Genomic DNA, 20,213 nt, shown 5'->3' on the forward strand with positions numbered 1-20,213 from the left:
GCCTTGAGAATTCTGAGAGGAAAGGATTTATTTCATGTCCATGTCACAGTCTGTCTGTGAAGGAAGTCAGGACAGGAACAGAAACAAGGCAAGGACCTGGAGGCAGGGCTGGTGCAGAGGCCATGGAGAAGGGCTGCTGACTGGGTTGCTCCTCATGGGTTGCTCAGTTTGCCTTCTTATATACCTACTATCACCTGCCCTGGGATAGCACCGCCCACAGGAGGCTGGGCCCTCCTGCATCAAATCATCGTATTTGTCAGGGCTCTCTCGAGGAACAGAACTGATAGGTCACACATGCGTGCACACACACACATGCATACACACACACTAGGGATTTTATTAGACTGACTTGCAGGCTGTCCAGCTAATCCAACAATGACTGTCTACCAACAGAAGGTCCAAGAATCCAGTAGCAGTTCAGTCCATGAGGTTGGATGTCTCAGCTGGTCTTCAGTATACGTCAGAATCCCAAAACAATAGGCTCGGATGCCAGTAACGCTGCGAACTTCCCAGCAAAAGTAAGGGCAAGCAGACGAAGACAAAGTCCTTTCTTTTTCCATGTCCTTTATAAGGCTGCTACCAGAGGTGTGGCCCGTATTTAAGGTGGATCCCACCTCGAAAGATCGTGGTTTAGGGTGAGTCTTTCCACTTAAAATGGTTCAGTCAAGAACAGTCTCTCACAGGTGTTCCCAGGCGCTTGCAGTTTAGTTAATTCCAGATGTAATCAACTTGACAACCAAGAAAAGCCATCACAAGTACCAACTGTGAAAATGCACCACAGCCTTGCCCATGGGCCAGTCTGGTGGGGGCATTTTCTGAAATCAAATTCCCCTTCTCAAACAACTTTGGCTCTGGCTTGGGTCAACATGGGCATAAAATGAACGGAAACGCAGGGCACCCAGTGACAGAACTCCAGTCTGGGGATAGAAGCCTGGAATTGCCTGGATTCGTGGTGTAAGCTGGGGTCTCACGGCTGAGGGATCTGGAGTGGGATGCGCTGGAGTGGGATGCGCTGGAGTGGGATGCGCTGGAGTGGGATGTTCATGGACGATGGTAGCAGCCATAGCTGCATGCACCCCAGAAGAGCGGAGCCTGGTGGGCCAGCTGGCTGCCCCCTTCTCCTTCTCTTCTTCCCGGTAGATGGAACTGCCCCCATCCCGGGCAGTCCGTCCTCTTCTCATCAACATCCTCTGGACATGCCCCTAGACACACCTAGAGGAGATAATGAAATTAGCTGGTGTGAGTGAGAAAGAAAGCAGAACACCCAACAAACCTTCTTAGGAGTTTATTAGAGGGGCGTGTACAGGCCTGGGAAGTCAGTGTGCAGAGAGAGGGAGGAAGATGGCGCATTCAGCTTTTAAAGCTGCCTAGCACATGCGCACAGGGGGTTGACGTGGCTGTGTCATGCGCCGATGACGGGGCTCGCACATGCGCGCAAGGGCTGAGCAGAGTCACATGTGGATCACGCGGGGCCCTTTAAAATCCCCAGGGGCCATTAGACACTTCTCCCTGAGGCTTGTCTGCACATGTATGACCCCTGGAACCTGGAAGTATCAGCCCTATGTGGCTGAAATCATACAGGTAATCCAGTCAAACCGACAATGGCGACCCGTCACTCCTATTACAAGTTCAGCACCTTCCCTATATATGCCTAAGGATCAGGTTGGGGAAAACTTACATTTGGTTAGCTTTTTATTATCAGCTTGACACAACTTAAAGCCTTCTAGGCAGAGTGAACCTCAGTGGAGAATTGCCTCTTCAGGTTGGCTTGTGGCTGTGAAAGACTGGGCAACCGAAGATGCCATAGTGGGCAGAACCATCCCCAGGCAGGAAGCTTTGGGCTGTGTAAGAAGCCGGTTGAGCAAGTGTAGAGTGGGCCAGTCAGCAGTTGAGCCACGGCTTCTGCTTCAGCTCCTACCTGAGTTCCTCCCCCAATCTCCCCAAGTGGTAGACTGTGACCCAGAAGTGTAAGCTGAAACCTTCCCTTCCCCCAAGTTCTTTTTGGTTGTGGTATTTATCACAGCAACAGAAAGCAAAGAAAGACAACCTTATTAAGCCATATTACTAGGCTGTGAATACAGCCTAACTGCTAAGCAGCTGATAGTCTATTTATCCTTGATGACCAGCTCGACTCCACAGCCGGGAGAAGATAGGCTCTGAATGCTTCTAATAGTTTACATTTCTTGAAGTTTCTTTAAATAGCCCAGCATATGGTATTTGAGTAAATAATCTATGTGTGCTTGGAAAATGTGTGAATTTTGTCACTGCGTTACTGTGATCCACATGAGATATATGTGTGTGTGTGTGTGTGTGTGTGTGTGTGTGTGTGTCTTCACCCCAGTTTCTGGAAGAGATTTTCTAAAATTCTTATAAGTTCTCAAGCAATAGAAGAGGAGAATCTTTGGTTCTGATATTAGGTCTCTGACCCAGTTCCAGGTACAGAGCTCAGACCGTGCTAAAAGCCATCTTTGTTATGATAAGGTGACCTTTTGTGGACTCCTGTGTGGGGCTGCACCAGTGACATAGTCTTAGTTACTGTTCTGTTGCTGTGAAGAGACACTTTGAACAACTTATAAAGCAAGGCACCTTGAGGATTGGGGCCTTGCTTACAGTTTCGGAGAGGAAGTCTATTACCATCATGTCAGGAAGCTTGGCAGCAGGCAGGCCTGGCACTGGAGAAGTAGCTGAGGGCTCATATCTTATCTGAAAGTTGCAGGCAGACGGATGAGAGAGAGAAATAGAGACACACACACAGAGACAGAGAGAGACAGAGACAGAGAGACAGAAAGAGAGAGAGGAAGAGGGAGAGGGAGGGAGAGAGAGAGAGAGAGAGAGAGAGAGAGAGAGAGAGAGAGAGAGAGAGAGAGAGAGAGAGAGAGAGAGAGAGNGAGAGAGAGAGAGAGAGAGAGAGAGAGAGAGAGAGAGAGAGAGAGAGAGAGAGAGAGAGAGACTGGGCCTGATGTGGACTTTTGAAATATCTAAGTCCACCCCAGTAACACACTTCCTCTAACAAGGCCATATTTCCTAATCCTTCCCAAATAGTTGCACTTCCTGGGGACCAAATATTCAAACCCATGAGCCTATGGGGGCCATTCTCATTCATACCAGCACCACAAAGACCATGACTAAAGGCTTGAGACCCTCCACCCTATTCTCCATCCTAGTCCTTCAAACCTATCTGATGGAATTGCCACAAAACCTCCAGGACTAATGTCCAGAGAGCCTTAGGTGGAAAATGTGCTCTTGTTATAGAAGGGTGATACACCCTGACCACATGGGAACAGAGGTCTCATGCTCAGGATCCCGTGGGACCTTGCCCTATGTGATGATTTGAATTGTTTGGGAAGGATTGTGAGGTGAGGCTTGTTGGAGGAGGTGTGCCACTGGGGTGGGCTTCAAGGTTTCAAAAGACTCAGCCTCCACTCTCTGCTTCCTTCTTGCCGAACAAGTTGTGAGCTCTGAGGTTTCCTGCTGCCAGCCTTTGCTCTGATATCATGGACTGTAGCCCTCTGAAACCCAAGTTAAGTACTTTCTTTCATGACACTAAGACACCCTACGTTGCTCACTGTATCCAGTACCAGCCCCCTCTTAATTACCTAGTGGCTGCATCTCCCTGCTTTGGTGAGTCAGTCTAGCTAACTAACTAAACTCAAAAAGGAGATCATGGGAGACTCCAATTTTCGTCAAGTTTGGAAGAAGTTGGGGATGACTTCTTTGTAATTCTGGCTGGAGGTGGGGACAGTCGCTTTCTGGATCAGATTTCTATGGTAACTTGTGAGATACGACTAGGTAGAAAGTATTGGAATTAAACTGTAGAACACCCTGTTAGTTGGTATTCAGGGAGGCCTGTGTATATTTTGGTGTCTACAAGGGTTTTTTTTTTTTTAATGTGTGTGAATGCAGAAAAAAGATGTCTTTTCTATCTTATATGCGGTTACGGTCAGTTTTGTATACATACATACATGTATACATTCATTGTATATGTAAAATTGCCATACAGCTGTGTCTGGGGGAGTCAATCCTCCTGCTTAGGAGACTGAGACAGGAGAGTCACAAGTTTAAGGCCTGCCTGAGCTACGAGTATGTTCCTGGGCAACCGGGCAACTCCAAGAGACCCAGTGTCTAATAAGAAGCAAAAAGAGGGCTGAATTCTGTGGTAGACTGCTCTCCTGGCACATGGAGGGCTGGGATCTGTCTTAGTGCTGCAGGGTTTAAGAGTGAGGGGACTTCTGTTGGCCCCGCTGGACTGGACCCAGGAGCTAGCCTCTCAATGGCCACCAAAACTCAAATGAGAGAGTGGTCCTCGCGTTCTTTAGCTCAGATTCAGTAAGGATTAAAGATGTGGACAAAGGAGGAGGAGTGAAGCAAAAGCAGGTTTTATTAAAGGAAAATTAGAAATTGTGAAAAAGTGAGAGAAACTCCCAGGAGTGGGAGCGACTTGAGAGAGGGAGAAACTGCAGCTGGAATTTTAGGGGCTTTTTTATGGAACTTAAGGCAGAAACTGGACATAACCTGAGGCAGCATTTTCAAGACTGATTGACTATCTGGGCCTGCTGTGAGCCAAACAACAAGGGCCACGCATGTTCTCTACACACCCTATGACCCATCTGAGGAGGGAAGGCCAGGTGCTGCGTGCAGCCCACCTGGATAAGGGTGGTGGTGGGTTTAAACCCCACTCTGCTCATCTCTGATTCACTCTGTCAGACACTGGCCTTGGGGGATCTATTGACGACTGGTCCTGGGGGATCTATTGGCCACTGGCCCTGGGGGATCTATTGGCCACTGGCCCTGGATGATCTATTGGCCATGGGCCGTGGCTGATCTATTGGCCACTGGCCCTGTCTGAACTATTGGCCACTGGCCCTGTCTGAACTATTGGCCACTGGCCCTGTCTGATCTATTGGCGACTGGCCCTGGATGATCTATTGGCCACTGGCCCTGGATGATCTATTGGCCATGGGCCGTGGCTGATCTATTGGCCACTGGCCCTGTCTGAACTATTGGCCACTGGCCCTGTCTGAACTATTGGCCACTGGCCCTGTCTGATCTATTGGCGACTGGCCCTGGATGATCTATTGGCCACTGGCCCTGGATGATCTATTGGCCATGGGCCGTGGCTGATCTATTGGCCACTGGCCCTGTCTGAACTATTGGCCACTGGCCCTGTCTGAACTATTGGCCACTGGCCCTGTCTGATCTATTGGCGACTGGCCCTGGATGATCTATTGGCCACTGGCCCTGGATGATCTATTGGCCATGGGCCGTGGCTGATCTATTGGCCACTGGCCCTGTCTGAACTATTGGCCACTGGCCCTGTCTGAACTATTGGCCACTGGCCCTGTCTGATCTATTGGCGACTGGCCCTGGATGATCTATTGGCCACTGGCCCTGGATGATCTATTGGCCACTGGCCCTGGATGATCTATTGGCCACTGGCCCTGGGGGATCTATTGGCCACTGGCCCTGGATGATCTATTGGCCATGGGCCGTGGCTGATCTATTGGCCACTGGCCCTGTCTGAACTATTGGCCACTGGCCCTGTCTGAACTATTGGCCACTGGCCCTGTCTGATCTATTGGCGACTGGCCCTGGATGATCTATTGGCCACTGGCCCTGGATGATCTATTGGCCACTGGCCCTGGATGATCTATTGGCCACTGGCCCTGGGGGATCTATTGGCCACTGGCCCTGTCTGATCTATTGGCGACTGGCCCTGGATGATCTATTGACCACTGGCCCTGGGGGATCTGTTGGCCACTGGCCCTGTCTGAACTATTGGACACTGGCCCTGGCTGGTTATCCGTCATTCATGTGGACTCTTTGTTCTTGTGGCTACGTGGTCAGCTTGTGGTTTTCCTGTATGTCTTTCCCCCTTCAATGCCTGTGGAAAATTAATTCCTACCTTGTTAACAATACAAGAAACAATTAGTAGTAACATGTATGATATATACACTTGAATAATGGTTATAAACTTCATGTATACACATTGAATATATGCTTATATTTACACTTTTCTTTTTTTTTCTTTTCTTATTATTGAAACAAAGTCTCAAGGAGCCCAAGCTAGTCTCATACTTGCTAGATGTCTAGGGTAACTTTGAATTTCTGTTCTTTGGGTTTCTCCCCAGCTTTACAGAAGAAGCAAACAGATGCAGGTGGTGGGGTTGGGGGAGACTCTCCAGCCAAGAGGCGATGAGCACATTCTTAAATCTGCAAATTGTGCAGAGAGCTAGCTCCAGGCTTGCAACTCTTGTGCAGCATCGTTGGTGTTGGGGTGAGCTCTCGGGTGATGCAGCTGCCTTGGTGGAGTCTGCAGTAATCCCTCACCACACCTCTGTGGCGACCCCAAGACAACTCATCACTTCACCGCATCAGCATTTGGCTCCACCATTATACAGTTCTGTCATAGATTTGTGGGGTGTGAGCTGTGTCTCCCCAGGAAAAGCCTGCCACACCAGTGCACAGCGCTGGAGCAAATACGCACACAGGCAGGAGCAGAGCGCCAGGGGTCCTGCTCTGCTCTCCCGCACATGGGGTTAGGCTGGCAGCTGGCACACTCTTGCAGCCCGTATGTGTTCCCAAAGTGCTGGTGTGCCAGTGTGCAGGCCACGCCCAGCCTTACGCCCAGCCTTGCATGTGGTTGCTCTTTCCTGTCATGCTTGTGCAGCAAGCATGTTAGTTACCGCCGAGCCGCTCCTCGTCTCAAGACCTTTCCCAGGTGCAGCCTTACCTAACAGAAGCTGCAGGGCGGCTGTTCACTCTCTTTATGGAATCATTCTTTGCAGGCAGGATCTCAAAAAAGATGGTCTCAACATTGTGGCAATCCTCCTGCCTCAGACTCCAGAATGCTGGGATTACAGGCATGAGCCAATACAGCCAAGTTCTCTAGAGTCATTTTTTTTTTTAGGAGATAATTTTAGTATTGATGAAATAGACTCTCCTGTGTTTTTCTGTGTGGTTATACCTTGCGTAAGGAAGCCTGTACTGGTTAGAATGTGAGCTGTTTCCCACAGACTCATGTGCTTATGTGTCCTGTGGGCAATGCTATTTCTGGAGGTGTGGAACCTTCCGATGTAGGATCTGGCTGGTGGATGTAGGTCACTTGTGTTAGCTCGAGATGGATAGAGGGACAGAGGCAGACCTCTCCAGACACAGAATCGTCCTTCAGCCAGAACCTCTGAAGGACACTAGTCTCTCCGCAGGAGTGGCTCCTGTGAACACGGCACAGGAAACTTGGGGTTTTACAGGGCAGAAAAGATGCCCTTGAGAATGGAAAATTGCACCTGCAGGTCTGTTCCCTGAAGTCTCCTCAGTGTGGTGGACACCAGTGCAGGTTGGTGTGCTGACCTTCCTGTGAGAAGCTTCCTGGAGTCTGCAGCCCACACGGGTTACCAGTCAGCGCTTCAGTTTCTCCACCCACCTGAGACTTTAGGTCATTAGACCCTCAACTAGAATGGGTGCTGAGGGTGACATCTCAACCCTGCTTCTGGTCCCACCCTGATCTGCCCAGATGTGAACAAGCCGTTCCACAAGCTCTTCCTGTCATGGACAGAACTGCCAGGAAACAGTGTCCCCCAACCATTCTGGACTCTGTTCCTGAAAACCATGAGCCAAATCAAACCTTCTTCCCTGAAGCTGTAACAGTGATGAGAAAAGAAATTAACAGAGGGCCTTTCATTCTTCTGCATTTTATTTGGTTTTTTAAGCATTGGCGATTGCATTACATCTTTAATCCACCTGGAAGTTATCAGTGTATTGTGCATGCTATATAGGAAGGCTCCAATTCTGTTCCGTCTAGGAGAAGAGCTCACTGTCACCCTTGCCCTGAGCTCCAGCGGCACGCCTCTCATGCCAGCCTATCTGGAGATTGTCTCCTAGGCCTGTGAACTCCTCCTCACTGTGGCTTCTCCACAGTTTTGTGTGTTTTTTGTTTGTTTGTTTGTTTTTGAGACAGGGTTTCTCTCTATAGCCCTGGTAGCCTGGAATTAGTTCTGTAGACAAGTTAGGCCTTCAACTCATAAAAATCCACCTGCCTCTGCCTCCCCAGTCCTGGGATTAAAAGTGTGTGCTGCCACTACTGCCTTCTCCACATTTTTTTTTCTTGGAACTTCTTGAATATTTATTCTTCTCTCTGAAATTTAAAGTTGTTTCCCCTGTAACAAAGGAAGTTACATCCTTATTGTTGTGCCTGCATCACCACAGAACTGGTATACGATGCAAACAAACACACCGGGGTTTGGTGATGACAAGTTAGCTAACTCGGACTGCAATCCATCGCTCCGACATAGCAGGTGGGGGAGAACAGCTCTGAGGTTCCAGGGTAAGGGATTTTTAAGGGAAACTTCAAGTGGGGTTTCACAAACCTTGGTGTTTCGGGATTGGGTGAAAGAGTACAACTTTTGAATTCATTGGTTGGGCTATAGAGGAATTTCGAAAACAGTGACTGTCAGCAGACAAGAATTTCAAAACAGTGGTTAATCAGATGCCTACAAGGATGTTTAAAGCAGGAGATGTTTTTGGACACCCAGGGGGGTTACTTTGACCAGAGCTGGCCCAGTCTCTTGGGAATGTTTATGACTTTACTGTGCTGTATTCACCCCCATAGTTAGGGCCTGTCTAAATGGAGTTCTTTCTCAAAATGGAGTTAGTTCGGCTATTTGTTTTGTTAACCTAGAACCATCTTTCTTTCCACCTCTTCTTTCTGTGCCTCCCTACCCCACCCTTGGCATGGAGTTGGATTACAGAGTTAGGATGCCCTGTGTTTGCAGCAGCAAACCCATTGCACAGCAGTTCACACAACTCCCATGAAGATGAAGGAAAAGAAAGTAATTTCTTCTGAGATCACCATGCAAGAGCAGTCAGGGCTTTGAGCCCTTATCTTTTATGTGCCGGGCCACAGAGTGCTGTGGGCATCTGTGCACTCATTTCCAAAGACTTTGGATCCATTCTTGGCCTGGAGTTTCCTTGTTTGAGTGTTAGAGTCAGAAATAAGCAGTGGAGAGGATAAAACACCAGCTTTAACACCCATTGGGGCATAGATTTCATCTCAAAGCCTGGGTCAGCTACTTCCTGCGGTGTGGCATCCACAAATTCTTTCCTTTGTCCAGCAGCTGTATGTGGGGGTACCCTGTGTGTGTGAGTACTGGCCCCTCATGTCTAGTGGAAACCTTCAGAGGTCAAAGCCAAACCAGGCTTTGCCCTTGTGAACTGACAGCATCTTTGAATAGTGATTTCTGCTCTGGACTGGAGCACAGATGAAAACATCTGATCCTTCCCTTGCCTCTGGATCCTGCTGAGTGAGACCTCGTGTCCAAGCACAACAGGTAGAGCATCTGCTTGGAGCAAGGAGAGAGTAGTGTCAGCAATATGGGAGGCTAAAGTTGAAGGGATAAGGATGAACCGTTTCATGCATCAGTGTAAAACCTTTCTCTTGGCTGGGTTAAGAACGCACCCAGCTGGGCGATCTCTCTGGAACTGTCCTGGTGGACAGGTGGGGATGTAAGAACCTGGTACTCTGGGATACAAGGCAGAGACGTAGGCAGCCCCTTCTCCATCCCTCTGATTATCTGAGATGAGGATATTGTTCTGGGGCAGACACCCAGGGGAGGAGGGCAGATATGTGAGTTTGCTCTTGCCCGGTGCCAACAGGGCAGGGACTCTTCCATCTGCTGGCCTGCTTCCTCTGCTCTTTCACAAACCCATGTGTTTGGAGAGTTTTTGTTACTTATTTGAGATCAAATTCCATTTCAGATTCCCATTTTCCCCAAAATGGGGTGAGTTAAAAGCTTGATTAGAGCATAAGTTCATTTATTATTTCTCAAATTCATCCATCAGAGGTGACATACCTCAGGGCTAGAGAGATGGTTCAGAAGGTAAGAGGACCAAGCTGGGTGACTCACAATTGACTTCGACTCCAAGAGATCCAATCCCTTTTCTGGATCCACAAACAAACACCTAAATAAAATAGCTTTTTTTTTTTTTTTTTTAAAATTGCATTCCTTAAGATCTTGATCAATTTTCCACCCAGACCAATCAAACAAATAACAAAACCAAAATGGAGGAATATTCTGGGGTCACAAAGTTCATCCCAGATACTCGGCCGGGCTTGACTGCAGAATGAGTTCAAGATCAGCCTGGGTGACATCTGTCAGCATGTGCGAGGCCCGGAGTTTGGTCCCCAGTGAGATGGAGAAAACGCAAGAACATCACTCACCATGAAGGGCGTGCTCAAAGTCATTCTGGGCCAATGGGAAAACAGAGTCTTAAAGCAGCCCTTTCTTCTTGACTTCAGCGTCTTCCTACAGCCAGCTGGTTACATTGTTCCTTTATTGTTTACTTGTTTTTTTTTTTTCTTTTGCTGACTTACTTTCTTGTCTATGTGTGTGCATGCACATGTGGCCGTCAGAGGACACCTTGCGGGAGTCGGTTCTTTTTCTGTTCCACAGTAGGCCCAGGAGCTCACAGTTAGGCTCTAAGCATGCTTACCCGATGGCTCACCTTCCCAGCCCGTAGTTTCCTTTAAAATAGAGCTATGACCAGTCAAAGCTGGCCCCAAGGGGACAGGAACCCCAGAAGCTGGTGCAGTACTGGCCTCTGACCCAGGGAAGGCCTGGAACTTTCCTGATTTGTGCAGAGTGGACGACACTCGGGAAAAATGCTTATCACAGGGCAGATTCAGCTCGAGCAGCCCGGAAACACCACGGAGCAGCCTCCTTAGACTTGTTCATGCGAAAACCGCAGCTCCCATCTTAAAGGGAGTAAGACATCACTTACGCTAGAGCCATTTTGAGTGACCTTGGCCTGGAAGCAAAGATCTAGGTTTCCTCAAATTCCATGTTCCCATGCAGAAGCAGCTGTACAGTTTACAGTTTTACAGAAAGCTCTAATCAAGGCGAGTTTAAAACACCTTGGGACATCAGCGACATAGGCACAGCGAGCCTGGGAGGCTAAAGATGTATCTGTTGGCATCCTTAGCTTTTGGGTTGGTAGAAGCTCTTGCCTGCTAAGTTAGCAGATTCTAGAGGTTTTTAAATCTGTGTTGGTTTTTACACCAGGACAGGGAGTGGCTGTTCTGGAGAGCCGGACTCAGTCCAAGAGAGGTAATTAGCTTCTGACCAGACACCCTTCCAACCTCCCCACAGGACTGAGACTCTAAGCATCCAATCAGTCGGCAGAGTCCTCTCGGGAATTTTTGTTGATAGCCTCTTCAGCCTCCCTCAGCCTCCTTATCTTCTCTCGGCGCCTCCATCAGCCTCCTATCCTTCCTCACCTCACCACAGCCTCCCTCTGCCCTCATCAGCCTCCCCCACTCTCCCTAGTCCTTCAGCCTCCCGTGGTCTCCTCATCTTCCCTCAGCCACTCCATCACATTTGGCTTCCTCAGCCTCTCAGTGGCATTGGTTTCTCTTGGTCTTCCCAGGCACCCTAGCCTCTGCAGCCTCTATTTCCCACAGCCTCCCCTGTTTCCCATCCTTCTTCTGCCTCCCCTGGGCCTCCTCGGCCCTTTCAGTTCCCCTCAGCCCATTTGGACTTCCTCAACGTTCTTACACTCATCCTGTGGCCCAATCCATTCTTTTTTCTATTCTTTCTCCAATCTGTGGCCCTTATGCACACCCAACCCAGCTCATACCAGAACTGAGTTTGCTTGGTGAAAGCAGCCTCATCCCCTTCAGAAGAAAACTTGACTTTGAAATCCGATGCTCACATAATGGCTGAGGCCAGTTTGGCTTTGGCTCGAGGTCTGGCAAGACATGGGCACAGCAAGAGTCCTCTGAGAGCCACAGCCTTTTCCTCCCAGGTGGGCTTGCTCGCATGCCTTCTGCCAGCAGCCAGTCTGAACCTGCTTTGAATGGAGCCAAATGCAGGTTTTGCTGCAACTGCTAAGTTTCTCTATAAAGTTCGTTTAAGGCAGAGCAAAACTGTGATACATGTCAAAGCCACAACAAGTTGGGTCAAGTTGGGAAATGCAGCCCAACAGGTCAGGTGCCCACTGCAGGGACCTGTGAGGAAAGGGTGACCGATCTTTTTTCTACAGGGGTAGACTCTGGGTCTGTGCCATCAGCTCATGGCTATGTGCCTGCTGGCCTGGTGCTAGCCAAGTAACCAACCAGCTCATATCAGCATCTGAATGGTAGACACCACGGTTTGCTTCATGCCCTATGAAACTCATGAACATGACCATACAGTTAGCAAGCTGTATATACAAATCCTGCTTCAACAAACACAAACCGATATATATTTGGGCCTTGCTGAAGCAAACATATATAGGTTTTTATTCTTTGTCATTATTAAACAGTAGACTGTAACAAATATTTACACTATAATAGAGGTCAGAAGAAATCAGAGATGTTTTAAAGTATGCAGGAGGCAGGGGGTGTGGGCCATATGAAGTGCTACAGCTCTTTATAGGAACTGTATCTCAGATTTTGGTATCTGAGGGCTCCTGTGGCTCTCAGAGGGTTGTCCAAAACAGAGCCACCCCCAATTGTGAAAGACAGCAACACTTGGAGAAAGGGTCTGTGTGGTGCACCTTAAATTGAGATTACCCCGGATTATCTCGGTGGACCCTGCATCCAGTGACAAGTGTCCTTTCAAAAGACAGAGAAGTAAGGGGTCCTGCGAGGCAGAGAGGGAGGAATTTGCATCCTGAAGCCACCAGTAGCCAAGAGGCAAGGAAGGAACCCTGCCAGGCTCCCAGAGAATATGGGCTTCTAGTCTTCACTCTGCCTTTGTTGGGGTAGTAACGACAAGCTGAGGTTTGGAGTAAGACTCACATCAAGCCCCACTAGGCCCTTCCAGACTCTGTGGCCAAATAATTTTAGCCCCACTCCCACCCCTCCCTGAGGGGGGGGCACTTTAAAGTAGGTTTACTAGCAGTGGTTGAGCTTAGACTCATGGTGAAGATGCCCAGGATGCGGAAGATGTGGTCCAGACAGGCTATTCTGCTTCTAGCCCTTCAAGCCCCCTTGCTTCTCTGTCTCAGCCCAGCCCCTCCTGCCGCTCCTTAGTTTGGAGTCCTCTGGCAGCTATGTGAAAGCCCAGAAACCATTCACCTCTAGGCCTGATGGAAAATTGCTGGTGCTCAGCTTCTTCCAGGGCCCTCTTCTCCGCAGACACCCCCATCCCCACAGTTGCTTCCCATTGTCCCGAGCTCCGTGGGGCGCAACCACATCTGAGCTGGAATTGGCTTAATGAATATCCAATTCACATTTGTTGATTTAATAATTCCCCGTGACTGGCTCTGGGTAAGAACCCTGATCCTTGTAGCATTCTGGTTTTGTTTTGTTTTATTAGAAAAATAAGGACGTTGGAAATAGGGAGTGAACGAGTTCTTCCTCTAAATTCCTGTTCAGCAAACCTAGGTAGGAATCAGGGAGTCTTGGTTCCACAATGTGACCTCTTGCTGCCCTCTAGTGGTCAAGATGATGAATGGCTTTCTCACCACTTTTCCTGGTCTGTCCTCCCTGGCAGCACGCTGTCCGTACCCACGACCTGGTTCCCACCAATCCCTTGTTCAAGCTCACTTCTAAGGCAGAGGTGTTGGGCCTTCTGGGGACGCTAGGAGGAGCTTAGCCACCCAGTCCTGTTCTGCTTTGGGTTGGAAATGTCCATCACAGGTCATGTGCTTGGACCCTTGGTCTACAGCTGTTTTGGAGCTTACATAACTTTTGGGATGTGGGATATGGGATGTGCCCAGAGGACAGAGGGCATAAGTGTAAGCCTTTGAAGGTCACACTGGCCTCTGAACCTGGCCCAGAGTTTCCTGCTTCCTGTGTTACCAATATATGAACATGGCTGGCCTCAAGTTCCTGCTTCTACGGTCATCATGCCTTCCCTACCACGGCAGACTGATATCCCTGAGACTGGGAGCCAGAGTGACTCCTCTACTCTCAAGCTAGTTCTTATAGAAGTGAGAAAATGGGTCAGAAGCAGGGCTTCCAAGAGAAGGCCTTAAGGACCTGGGTCCTGGGTCTGGAGACTTCCCTGGTCTTCTCAGCATCCATAGGTCACTTAAATTCCAGCAGGCTTCCTTCAGAGTGCACATGGGAGGACGGCCTCCATGTATCCCGCAGCGTCGCAGTTTGGAGACAGCAAAAAGATCAGTGGTTTCCAGGAGGGAGGGAGAATGAGAGGCGGAGGTGTGGCTTCAGGGCAGTGAATCTATGCAATACTCTAAGGGGGCCACAGCTCGCTGCACACGTGCCCGAATGGACAGGGTGTGCTGTCCATGGGCAACGGTGGTCAACAGCAGTCAACCAGCTTTGGCTCGCTGGTGGACTGTGGCCAGTGCACCTCACTAACACACGGTGATGACGGAAGGAGCAGGGTCAGTGGCATCTAGAAAGTCACCATAATTTCTGCTCAGATGTTTTGATAAACTTGTGGTGGCTCACACCTGTACTCCTAGTACTCAGGAGGTCAAGGCAGGAGGATTACTGTAAGTTCAAGACTGGTCTGGGCAACAAAGTGAATTTTTGCCTTTAAAACAACACAAACAGGAGTTAGAGAGAAGGCTCAGTGGCCCAAAGCACAGGCTGCTGCTATTCTAGAGGACCTGGGTTCAATTCCCAGCACCCGCACAGTGGCTCACAGCCATCTATCACTCCACTCCCAGGGGACCAGATGGTATCCTGGCCTCTATGGGCAGCAGTGCACACATGGTACACAGACACACATGTCAGCAAAACACCCATCCACATAAACCAACCAACCAACCAACCAAACGAACAAAAACAAAAACCAGTCACACTTAGCTGTCCACACCCGACTGCAGGTGTGATTCTGTGGCTGAATTATATGCTCGCGAAATGCGGTTTGCATTAAGACCTAAAGCTGAAGCAAAGCTTCAAATTTAAAGTTTCTAAGTAAAAATCTATAATATATAGTAGTTTTTTTCCTTATAGAATTTCCTTTTGGCCAGGTATGGTGTCTCATGCCTTTAACTCCAGCACTCAGGAGGCAGAGGCAGGTGGATCTCTGTGAGTTTGAGGCCAGCCTAGTCCACAAAATGAGTTCCAAGCCAGCTAGGGTTGTTACATAGAGAAACCCAATCTTGGAAAACAGAAACAAACAAACAACAAAAGCCACAAGAATTTCCCTTTGGAAATAAATTTTTTTGTTAGATTTGGGCTGGGGGCGACTCAGGCCACCTCCCCTGCCTCCTTCTCTCTCTCCCCAGAGCTGCTGTATAAGAAATGGCAGGCTCCACACCAAGCCTCTCTGTGAGTGCGGAATCTCCATCTGTCCCCAGAAGGAGCTTACTAAGCTCTTGGGGGTTGCAGGCAACAGGTACTGCATGGTGGACACACACCCCCCAAAGGGGGGACCTTCGTCCCTTCTCCCTCTACCCAGGTTAGCTCATTGATCTGAAACCTGTAAGAGGGGGCCCCTGCTTAGCCTCCTAAGAGCCCCTGCGGTGCTAGCTTCTGTGGTATTGGCAACTCTGCAGAGAAATCTCCTAGTCAAAGGGACAAGCTGCCTACAACTGTCTGGCTTTAAGAGGTGTGCTGCTTCGGTTCAGGGAGAGAGGTGACACTCAGGGTCGCGAACACTATGACCCAAGTAAGCACAGTCCCTTTGTTTTCAACAGTCTTATTTGAGATTTGTTTAGGAAAACACATTCTCTCTGCAGGCAATCTTGGCGTTACCAGTATTGAAGTTTCTTGACTCCCAACCATCAGAAAGGACAGACTAGATCCTATTTGAAGGGTTTCTTTCCTTTCTCTTGAGTCCTTAATCTTGTATCCTTAGCCTCCCTCCCTAAGGTGAATATTCAGTCTGCCTGACATTTAAGTAGGACCTTTGGGTGGGGTAGTATTGATGAGGTCAGTAAGGTAGTCATCACTGGGGCAGGGGAGGACAGGCCATATGCAGGAGCAGCTCAGGACTCTTTCTGTCGCATCCATTGGCTGGAGCAAGCATGAAGCCTTCCCTAAAGTAAAAGGCTGGGAGGTGGTTGTGCCTTCCACACACGAGGGAAAGCTGCTGGCAGACACTCTTGCTATTGGATCCTTGTTAGATGACAAGCCTCAGGAACGAAGGCCCCCAGGGTTTGTGTGGATCCTGGCAGGAGTATGAGGGAGACTAGCAGTCATCAGCCACGAGTCTTGTGTGTCCACATGACCTGGAGAGACCAGGAACCTTCATCCCACAGAGGGAAAAAAGTGGCCCATTCCCCTTACAAGGACAGAGTGACTTCACACAGCACGTGTCTCAGGCCTGAATCACCCAACCACTAGTCTGCCGTCCTCTTGCAGACAGGACAGGGTCCAGATGAGGGGTCTGGCTTCACGTCCCTATCTGTTCTGAATGGGACCCAGACCTGTGTTATCACCTCTCTCCATCTTACCAATTCACAGACCCATATTCCTCCTGGAACAACCTTGGGAAACGCATAGGAAACTGGGTAAGGAGAAGGAAGCCAGCTGGGGTCAGGCCAAGTCCGGGGAGGAGCTATAGTCGAACTGGGCATGGAAGGGGAATTCATGCAAAGTAAGAGGTGGGAGGGGCAGTAAACTGGAAAGGACAGAGTTTATACCAGCGTGGGGAGCCAGAGTGACCAACCCTTCCAGGAAACGATGCAGCCTTCGGGTTGGCACAAACTCATGACCAGGGCCGAGGGCCTAGGTGCAGGGTCTAGCTCTGCCAGTTCTAGTTCATGACCTGGGGCAAATGAAAGAACCTACCATGTCTCCAGTCTCCACTGAAAGTGGTACCTTAGGGTGCTAAGTTCACCCAGGAGGCAGGGTTGCCAAGTGCTTTGAGGCCACGGTTGACACCCACACTAGCCTTATAATAATCTGCATGGGAAGGCGGTACTCTAGTTCCCTTCTGCGACTGTGCACGCTCCGATCAAAGCAATTCGGGGGAAGAAAGGATTTATTTGGCATGCATACACTTCTGGGCCATAATCCATCAGAGGGAGAAGTCAGGCCAGGAACTTAATCAGGAATTGGGAACAGAAACCACAGAGGAAGGCTGCTTGATGTTCTCTCTCTGGCTCACAGTTTTATATAGCCCGGGCCCACCTGCCTAGGGATGATGCCACCTACAGTGGGCTGGCCCCTCCCACAACAGTCAGCTGTTCACAGACATGACCACAGGCCAATCGGATCTAGACAGTCCCTCATGGGACTCTAGCTGTGTCCAGTTATTGGCTGACACTAACAAGGACAGGTGGGCTCACAGGCAAGGCAGTGCAAGGCCAGATTATGAATCCTGAGCACAGCTGAGGAGCAGCCAAAGGAGCCGCCCTTTGATGACAAAGCCAAGGCTCACACTTGGTGGTTCTGTATACTGATAGCATCTCTGTCCCTGAGGCTCTGAGCCCCTAGGGTTCAGAACCACCCACCCCTTCATCTTGGGCACTACCTAGAGGCCATTTCACCCTATGGCCAGGTATAGGGAGCCAGAACCAGGTACCAAGGTAGTAAGAGGTAAGCAGCAGTCCTAGGTGGTTTAAGCCAAGGTGAACTGGCTGATCCCGTAGTTCTCACTGGGCAAATGGAAGCCGTGGCTTTCTGAAGCTAGGCACACAGGCAGGGCAGGGAGGGTTCAAGGAAAGGAGCCCAGAGGATCTCAGCCAAACTCAAGCAGCCTCTTGGAATCAGCTCAGGCATTAGGCGTGTCCACTAGATGTCAGAGGGGAAAGACCCTCTAAGTTAATTTTATTGAAATGGTTACCATAGAACATGTTAATTTCAAAAGTAATACCTTATCACTGGAATATTAGAATATTCAGAATAGCAGAGAAATGTTGGAGCATGATTAATAAAAACCCAGAGACAGAATTTGGGGTTCAACCTGAAGGTCAAAAAAGCAAAACAATCAGCCACTGTCTCTTACCTCTACCTCAGTCCGAAACGGTGATCCTGTCTCCGGAATCCTCAGAATGAGACTGAGAGCTGTCTCCTCCTGTCTTCTATTCCTCTCTAGGGCTGGGATTAAAGGTGTGCACTGCTACCACTCAGTTTCTATGGTAACTAGTGTGGCTGCTGGGATTAAAGGTGTGTGTCCCCGCTGCCTGGTCTGTGAGGCTGCTCAGTGCGGCTGTTTTACTCTCTGAACTTCAGGCAAGCTTTGTTTATTAAATACAAATGAAATATCAGTATCAATATGAAGGAAATAAGAAAGGAAGCCCCAGATCTGGCCCTTTAGATGTGGTCTAGTAGCATCCTGCTCCAATCAGGGTCAGCCTCAGCACATTGGACCTTGCTGTCAACTTTGAGCCCCTGGGCTCCACCTCCCTGGGGCTGTATACAAAGTTATGAAGATAACAGAAGAATTCTGTCCGCTCAGTGTTGGAGAAAAGAAGACTCACTTATAAGGGATTCTGCTTTCCCCGAAGCATCCCGGGACTCCCATGCCTGGGTAGGGACCTCACATGTCAGAGTGGTCCTGGTGACAACTCCATTTACAGAGAGATATTGAATGGTGAGAATTTCCTCCAGAAAAAGACAGGTCCTGGTATCTTGTCCATAGAAAATGCTGAACCAAACACAGATGCCTCCTAGATTTTCATCCGCACTGCCAAGACCCAGAGGTGGGATGACAAGCCTGTAGTCTTTGGGTCTCAGAACTGCAAAGCCAGCAAGAAGATTATAGCTGACAACTACAGACAACTCTAGTACACTTGATTTGTGCACACCTTAACACAGAGCAGCTGCAGGTCAGGAGCCCCTCCCTCATGATGCTCAAAATCCTCCACCCCCTTATGTTCTCCTGCTGTCCTTTGTTCTGCACTTCCCTTGTTCCCCTCCAGAGTCCAGGTGAATTGCAGAGCTCTGTTTCTATACAGCAGAGCTGGGAGGTGACTCTGTGGGTACAGTGCTTGCTGCGTCGTCTGAGGACCTGGGCTTGGACTCTCAGGACCCACCTACAGCCACATGTAGTTAACTGGATCTGTAATTTCAGAGACCCAACATTGTAGGTCCTGCAAGGAGAGGTGAGGCAGAGAGGGGGAATCCCCAGAAAATGGAGAGCCTGGCTTATGCAATAATAAACTAGAGACCCCATTTTAAAAGAAACCTGTCTTAAAGGAAACAGGTGGGGACTGGTCCTGCAGACTGCCATCTGACTCCACATTGTCCCGCATGTTAGTGTCTGCATCCATGTGCATGAACACACATACGTACCACACACTATGAAAGAGAAACAAACTAAACCAAATACATATTTCTGCAGCCCAAAGGCACTAAATACCATCTGACTTTCCCCCTAAAATTGCAATGTGTTTATCTATACACATACCTTTGAAAATAGAAACTTTTGCCACACACCACTGTAACTTTTTCCTCACTTGGCATTATATTATTAATATACTTTCTTGTCAATCATTAATGTTTGCATAACATGTCATTAAATGGACATGCAGGGAGTAATTTATCAGTCCCCACAATTAGCTTTTTAGGCTCCTTTCCAATTTGTATTATCCTGAACAACTGTGAATTCCATCCCTGAATGTATTTACCCACACCCTCATTGACTTACTGGGGTTGCACACCTAAAAGCAGAAGTAGCTGATAAATGGGTGTACACTAACTTCAGGGAGAGTGGTGAATTATATCCCAGAGACACTGGATGGCGTTTTAAAGGGACATGCTGGTCTGCCTGTAAACCAGAGCCTTGTGGGGGACAGGGGCCTACTAAACAGCCAGTTGTGATTTGAGCGTCCCAGGCTCTCCTACGCAAGCTGTCTGAAGTTCTGCTCTGTATTCTGCTGTTTCCCCGAGACTCGGTGAATGGGTCAGATGAGTGAGAGAAAGGTGAGAGAGCAGGAAAGGGAAGAGGGGTGCTATCTCAGGGGGGAGCAAAGAGCCTCCCGGGCTGTTATACAGCACTTGGCCCGAAATACAGGCGCTAACAGTTCAGTTACAAGCATGGCGATCCCAACACCAATTAGGTTGGAAACTATTTGCATGGTCCCTGTGTAGCTAGGCCAGCAAGGGCACGAGCCGGACAGACCTGTCGGCCTGAGGGCAGGCTGGTAGAGTAGAAAACTACACAGAAGGCAACTGCCATTCTATGGGACCCCCAAGGAATCTGCTAAAGTTCCTTCCAGGGTGTCACACTGCCTCCGTAGCCAACAGGAACACCTTAGGGAACTGGCTTCACAGGAGTGGGGGTGTGAAACCGAGGGGCACTCAGCAGTCTTTCAAATCCACCCAGAGCTTTGATTTCTAACTTTTTTTTAAGACCTATTTGTTTAATATCTTT

This window comes from Alexandromys fortis, unplaced genomic scaffold, assembly GCF_014885135.2.
Source record: "Alexandromys fortis isolate MF-2015 unplaced genomic scaffold, M_Fortis_MF-2015_v1.1 scaffold_12, whole genome shotgun sequence".
NCBI classification, from domain to species: Eukaryota; Metazoa; Chordata; class Mammalia; order Rodentia; family Cricetidae; genus Alexandromys; species Alexandromys fortis.